This window comes from Cryptomeria japonica, chromosome 1 (assembly GCF_030272615.1).
Source record: "Cryptomeria japonica chromosome 1, Sugi_1.0, whole genome shotgun sequence".
Lineage (NCBI taxonomy): Eukaryota > Viridiplantae > Streptophyta > Pinopsida > Cupressales > Cupressaceae > Cryptomeria > Cryptomeria japonica.
In genome coordinates, this window is record NC_081405.1 from 255,915,413 (window position 1) to 255,923,529 (window position 8,117).

The window sequence follows — 8,117 nt, forward strand, 5'->3', positions numbered from 1 at the left end:
GAACCCATAACAACTCTCACCAGGAATGTCAGCAATGCATCTTCCAATCAAGTGGGTGCCAAATCTCCTAGTCGCAAAAGTGAAAATAAAGAAAAGAATATCAAGTCTAATGTTGAAAACCATTTATTGGCAACATTAGATCAAGAAAAAGTAAAAAGAAAGGATGCATCTAATGTTGAAAACCTCCTTGAGGCACTGAAAGATGGGAGATTTGACACTTTACCTAAGCACTATCAAGAAAGGTCATCCATTTTCATCGAACCAACAGAGGCAGTTAACATTGGCACAATAGAGCAACCAAAGATTCTTCATCCAGTGACTTCTCTGTCCAAAGAAGAAATGCAACAATATGTAGAATTCTTCAAACAACGGCAAATCAATTTTGCCTGGTCATATGCAAGCATGCCAGGGTTAGATCCAGAGCTTATTATGCATCACTTGAATGTTAGTCCAGGAGCCAAACCAGTCAAACGAAAGTTAAGAAAAATGCATCCTCATATCGCTGTCCTAGTCAAATCATAACTAAAGAAATTACTGGATGTAGGATTCATGAAACCTATAGCCTATCCTCAATGGGTATCCAACATCATTCCTATTTCAAAACTAGATAAAAGCATCAGAATATGCATAGACTTCAAAGATCTTAATAACGCATGTCCAAAGGATGACTTTCCTTTGCCTAACATCGACATCATTGTAGATTTAACTGCTGGACACTCCATGTTTTCTCTAATGGATGGTTTCTCCAGATACAATCAGATCAAAATAGCACCCAAAGATCAAGAAAAGATAGCTTTCACATGCCCATGGGGTACTTTTTGCTGGAATGTCATGCCTTTTGGATTAAAGAACGCGGGTGCTACGTATCAAAGAGCTATGACAACTATATTTCATGACATGATGCATACATTCATGGAAGACTATGTGGATAACATATTGGCTAAATCATACAATAGAGAAGAACATATAGAGACAATCGAAAAGATCTTTGAGAGGTTAGAACAATACAAGCTAAGGCTAAACCCTAAGAAATGTTCATTTGGTGTTACTTCAGGAAAGTTATTGGGATACATTGTTTCAGCTAGAGGTATCGAAGTAGATCCATCCAAGGTTAAAGAAATCATGGAGATGACATCTCCCAAGAATATCAGTCAACTAAGATCACTCCAAGGAAGACTCCAGTCAATCAGAAGATTTGTTGCTCAACTAATAGATAAATGTCAACCATTTACACATCTATTGCACAAAAATGTTAATTTCAAGTGGGACCATCAATGTGAGGAAGCATTCAACAAGATCAAGGCTTATCTCATACAACCACCTGTACTAATGTCACCAATTCCAGGAAAGTTGTTGTTACTCTATGTATCAACCACCGAAGCATCATTAGGAGTTTTTCTTGCACAACAAGATAATGAAGGAAAAGAACGAGCTATCTACTACATCAGCAGAACACTAGTAGGATATGAGATCAATTATTCATAAACAGAAAAAGAATGTTTGGCAGTAGTTTTTGCTTCTCAAAAATTACGACACTATTTACTATCTCACTCCATCAAGTTAATAGCTAAAATTGATCCTCTGAAATATTTGCTCAACAAAGCAACATTAACAGGACGACTAGCAAAATGGATCATGATTCTGAGTGAGTTTGATATTCAGTATGTTGACAAAAAATCTATCAAAGGACAAGTTATTGCAGACCAAATAGTAGAGGCACCACTTCAAGATGATCATCCTCTACAGATTGAGTTTCCTAATGCTGATATCCTAACAGTCACCACAAAAGCATGGCAATTATACTTTGATGGTTCATATACACAGCATGGATCAAGAGCAGGTATTCTATTCATCACACCACAAGGTCATACAATACCAAAAGCATACAAATTAAGCTTTCCATGCACCAACAACACCACAAAGTATGAAGCTTTAGTTACAGGTATCAAAATGGCTATAGAATGGAATATAACACAACTTCAAGTCTTTGGAGACTCTCAGCTTGTCCATAATCAAATCAATGATGACTATCAAACAAAGGACGAAAAGCTAATGCCTTATAAAAAGATGGTTGATGATATCAAGAAATACTTTGTAGAAATAATTTTCCAGCAGATTCCAAGGAACAACAACAAAGCAACAGATGCCATGGCTACACTTGCTTCTCTCCTTCAGACACAGGAAAATCAATAGCGTTATGAATTCCTGGTGGAAGAGTTGCTTCACCCTACCTATAATTGTCCTGATTCCCAAACCATCTGTCAACTTATTGGACATGATTCGTCTCGCTATGCCAAACTTACACATACCTGAAAGATAACAACTTACCCCCCGACTTATTGAAGAACCATAAGAGAAACTTTATTTGCCAATCCTCCCATTTTACTCTCATCGTGGATACCCTATTTAAACGAGGTCTAGATGATACTCTTTTAAGATGTCTCAAACAAGAAGAATCTAAGAAGGCCTTACATGAATTCTGTAACGACATCTGTGGCACTCATTCAAGTGGTCTTACCCTTACAAAAAAACTCATACGCTTGGGCTATTATTGGCCAACTATGGAACAAGATTCTTTTCATATATCTAGAACATGCAAACAATGTCAGATTCATTGGAATTTGATTCATGCAACAGCATAAGAACTTCATGCTTTAGTAACATCTTGGCCTTTCTGTCAAGGGGGTCTTGATCTAGTAGGAAAGATAAATCCTTCTTCATCTAATGGTCGCAAATTCATCCTTGTAGCTATAGAATATTTTACAAAATGGATTGAGGTTGTACATCTCACAAACATCACAGGAAAATAAATTGTTGCATTTATCTTGAATTATATCATCTGTCGCTATGGAATACCAATGACCATTATCACTGATAATGGGTGAGCATTCAAGAACCAGGATGTAGAAGAACTATGTGATAAATTCAAAATCCAGCACATATTCTCCACACCCTATTATCCGCAGGGAAATGGGCAGGCAGAAGCATCTAACAAAACTATTCTGAGAATCCTCAAAAAGATAGTGAACGATGTTGGAAGAGATTGGCATATTCAACTGAACCCTGCTCTATGGGCCTACCGTACTAGTATTCACACACCAACAGGTGCCACACCTTTCTCTCTTTTATATGGATCAAAAGCAATATTGCTAATTGAAGTAGAGATACCCTCTCTATGTGTATCATTAAAAGGTCTCATCCCAGATGAAGATCAACGAGTATCTAGACTGCAAGAGTTAGAACTGATCCATAAACAAAGACAAAATGCCTTTGATCATCTAAAGGTATATCAACAAAGAATGTGTCGGAGCTATAATCATAGGGTCAAACCATGAATCTTTCAAGTGGGGGAACTAGTACTAAAAGAAAATCCAAGAAATTAGGAAGATCGAGAAAAGAAAGGAAAGTTTGAACCAAACTAGTTAGGTCCATTTCTGGTCACAACAGTATTTGGATCAAGAGCATATCAGCTATCAACACAGGACAGAGATCAACTTGAAGAACCCATCAATAGCATGCATCTAAATAAGTTCTATGTCTAAAAAAAGCAGAAAAAATCAAAAACAGTGAAAAATCAAAAAAATCAAAAACAGTGAAAAATCAGCAAAAACAAAAACAAAAAAAGTGAAAAAGCAGAAAATCCAAAAAAAAATCAAATATGAGAAAAAAAAGTGCAATAAAAACAGATGGTGGAAACTTGGCAAACAGGCGCTATTTATTCGTTGGCTCTTCCATCTATTAGTTAATGCATCTTTCCACTTGCATTCATTTTCCATCAGCCTTGTTCATATCCATCATAAAGCTTTGTACATATGCAGGCATCGCAACTGCTCTCTCACCATGGTTTGGATCATTGGGTATATCATACTGAATTTGTTTCTAGGCTTGGGGCAAAATCCTACACTTAGCTGGGGGCAAAACTTTGGATTCTGAGCTTAATCAAATAGTTAGACAACTTTTAACAAGCGAAAACTGAAACATATCCAACATTGAACACGAGATCAAATTATCAACCATCAAAATACCACAAAGTCAGTTTGAACGCATGGATGATATCTTTTGGATCATAATTTTAACATGATTGTTCAACTTTTCTATAATTGATTTTCACTATCATGATTTCTGAGTGACTCTAGGATGTCTTTGACTAGAGGAACAAGGAAGAAATGTGATATTTTTCTAGTCTACTATCTAAAAATTAATCATTAATATGTGCAAATTTGTCTCAAGACATGATCAATGGAATATCATTGAAGACATTTCCAATTTGTGTATTGAAATGATTAATACTATATGTTTTAAGCAAGCAACACTCAGGTTATCTCGGTTCAATTATACCTCGATGCTTGTGTTAACTTGCCATCTCAAAATCCAGGAAAATAATGCTCAGGTTATCATGGTCAATTATACCATCGACGTTTGCACTCACTTCCCACATTTAAAAAGCTCAATGATGACAAAAAGAAATAATCCAGTAACTAGTCCGGTCATAGTTTGCATTTTGGCTTGAATTTCATTCTTGCATGGGATCCTGCATGCTCCTTTTATCCAAGGTTCAATCTATTGCAGGAATCATCAAGGTATCATCACATGTGTATACGCAATCAGAATGATGAATCATATCTCTCCAGATATTGTCGACCCAGCGAAAATCTTATGCTACCCTCTCAACAGAAGCAACATCAGCAAATCTAAATCATCCTACAACCATGATATCAACAAATTGCCAGTTCTTTATCCAATCAACCTTATCAATTCTATCAATCAATCACATATAAATTGATTCTCTCATGTCTTATATAGGATGTATCTTTCCTGAAACCAAACGTTTTGATCTAGTCTTATACAGGATGCATCCTTCCTAAAACCAGACGCTCTGATCAGCTTTGTCTTATATAGGATGTATCCTTCCTGAAACCAGACTAAATCTCAATCAATCTTATCATATCAAATCAAGCTTTATCAATCAATCAGAATTGTATCATCGAGATCAAAGAACTCGTATTTTCATCAACCATAGTTGCAAAAATCAAATCAAATCTATCAGGACATCAATTTCGCGAAAATTCAAAAAAAAACTCCAAAAATCAATTATCTCAATTGATCTCCCGAGGGGGCATCATCATACCACAATTTATCAATCAAGAGTTGGGGCATTGTATCGAACCATATCATCATCAAAATGAGATTATTCTTTGAATCAACACATCATCACACCTCGCTTCAAAGAGGGACAAAATGTATACACCTAAAAAATGGTCTGAAGATAATTAATTAAATAACCAATTGTTTAATTAATCCCCTCCCCCAATTTAATTGAATTCACTAAGCAATTTGATTAAATTTCCCCTTTCATCTACTTATTAATAAATCTAAGGATTTATTTAATAGGTTCATTTCAATAATCCCCTTTGATTAATTAATTCAAATTAATTAATTCCCCCCATCAAAATTCATTTCTTCTAAATCTCCTAATTAATTAAAACAAATCAATAATGGGTTGTTGAGATTAATTAGCCTTTTCCTATTATTTGAATTTTTAAATTCAAATTATCCTAACTTCTAACCACCTAACCTAACCCCTTCTAAACCTAACTCATTCCATCTAACCTCAGGTTTAACTATCTCCATCCTAACCACCATGTCCCCTTTCCTTGAACACTTTGCCCTCTCATGAGCAAAGCTTTGTGACACCTGTCACTAAGTGTTCCTTTTCATCCAACCTCTTCTAGAAGCTTCTTGACACTTGTCACCATGGAGATGACAATGTTCCCTTTCATCCAACCCCTTCTCCTACCTACCACCAATTGTCCCCTTTCATCCAACCTCTTCTCAACCCACCTCCAATTTAACCATTGATATCTTTAGACTTAATCTTGACCGTTGATTCCTGCCACCTCACCCCTAGCCTTGGAAATCCTATACATAGACCCCATTTTGGAGCACAAAGGATCCCATCCCGAATCCCATCTCATTTGCATTCAATAATTGCTACTGTAGGCATATAGCTCTTAGTTTATCATTTTAGCATTGTTATCATGATCAATTTTAGCTTAAATCTAGCTTATTTCTAGCCTAATTGCATCTTCATTCTAGCTTATTTTCTAGAATAATCATGAAATCATGTAGCTTAATCATGCTATCATTGCTAGATCATGCATCTTCATCTTTTAAATCCTCCATTTAATTGTAGTCAAGTCACTAGAATTTGCATAACCAGATCTGAGAGAAAAATTCATACTCGCATTTACTAGGAGGCAATAGATCGATTAGCTATGGTTTTATCTTTCGTTGATTAATTTTATAACCATTGCTTGTAATGATTTATTGAGTGTTTTGTGTTGCAGTTGTAGGTATCACAGGTACACTTTACGGGCACGACAAATGTCACTCTCTGAACTACCCAAATTCCATCGGCTACATCAACCTAGATATTCAAACCCAGGAGCAAGCTGGAGATGAGAAAGCTGAAGCAGAAGAGCAGTTAAATGTACACATGGTGACTGCTGACATCATGCCACATGAAGGTGAAAAGGATAAGGATGTGCCATAATGGTTAAACTTCACCTTTGAGAAGAAGAAGAAAGTTGTGCTACCAAAAGTTACACTACAACAGGCCATCGTTGAAGAACCACAGGAAACAAAGAAGGCAAAGATAGTGCATCATTTGTCAAGGATGGGTTCTAGTGAAGTGATTGTTGATGTAGTAGTTCCAACAAAAGCTAAAGGTCAAGACTCGCTGTAATACCAGGTGTCATGGGTCAAATTGGGTAAACAGGCCAAGTGGGGAGAGCTAGATACATTGGAACTTGCTACTAGTGTCATCAAGGGCCAAATAGAAAAGGAGCATATCTCCCATTCATAGGTCAAGGCATAGTTGGAACAATATAAGCAGTTGTTGGTATAGATGGGTAAGCCCTTAGATACATGTATATATGATAACCTACCTTCAACCTCATCACTCTTAGAAGGGGATATAAAACCACTGGTTGAGGTAAGACACATGGCAGCTACAACAAAGGCATGGGCACGAATAAATGCCTCTAAAATTAGATTATTCTTGCAAAACACCATGAGGGAATATGTAAAGGCCATGCAAGTTGGAGGAGCGTTAACCTCTTGTTCTCAGTAGTGGGATCGAAAGCTCAATATTTTTGGCAAACAGTTCCAAGTTTTGAATCTTGGGGAAGAGTTTACAGTAAGAGAAGACCTCTAGGGTGGAGATAGTTGTAAAAAATTGCAATCCTACATATACATTTTGAAGTTGAAGATTGAAATGCTTCAACAGTATGGGAAGGATATAACAAGTATTCGGTCTCCCCTTCTCGATGTAGTAGAGAAGTATGAGAATTTTGTAGGGCGGTTATTAGGAGTTTTTGGGCCTGATATGACCAATGTTGGACATATGGAGGAGGATCAAGTACTCTGCCGGTGGGATGCATATGAGGCACAACATTTTGCAGCTCCTGCTCAGTTTGATGTTGCATTAATGGGAAGGTATACATATTTGATAACTCAGTGTCAACGGGTCACGAAAATAATATAAGAATTGGAAGGTGGAAGAAATAATGCGGTGGAGATTTTGAGGAAGTACAAGTTTAGAATCAAACATGTTGTTGATCCTCCTGCTGAAGTGATTGCATGTATCATTAGCAATTACAAGACCTATAAAAAGAAGTGAAAGATAAACATATGGTTTCTAATGATAGCATGACTATTTGAAGGAGTTTTGAATGACATCACACTGAGACTTCAACTGAACCTCCAACATACACTTTAGTTTTGAGCAAAAATTTGCATGACTATGAAAGCCTGGCTCATGCAGCACAGTCTAAGTAGTGCTCTCTCAGTCCCAGTTTTGTAATGATTAAATGGAGTCTAAGACAAAGACTTTCATGTCAACTACAACTTCTTGCTTTTTAGTTCTTAATTTAGGTAGATTTATTTCCTAGAAAGTAGCACAAGAAACTCTATAAAATGAGGAGTTTGATTCATTTGTAGGGGTCCACAAATTGATGGTTTGAGGCCCACTTAAGAGATTTTAGATTATTTTTGCAGATTGTTATGAGCTAGATTATTTTTTGTGATACATTCTTTGAAGTTAATACAAGAAACAA

General features: G+C 36.4%; 1 pseudogene; it reads left to right on the forward strand.

The window, feature by feature from the left end:
- Window positions 1-6,553, forward strand: part of LOC131857286 (light-independent protochlorophyllide reductase subunit B-like) — a 167,362-nt pseudogene extending 160,809 nt beyond the window's left edge.
- The last annotated feature ends 1,564 nt before the right edge of the window (window positions 6,554-8,117 follow it).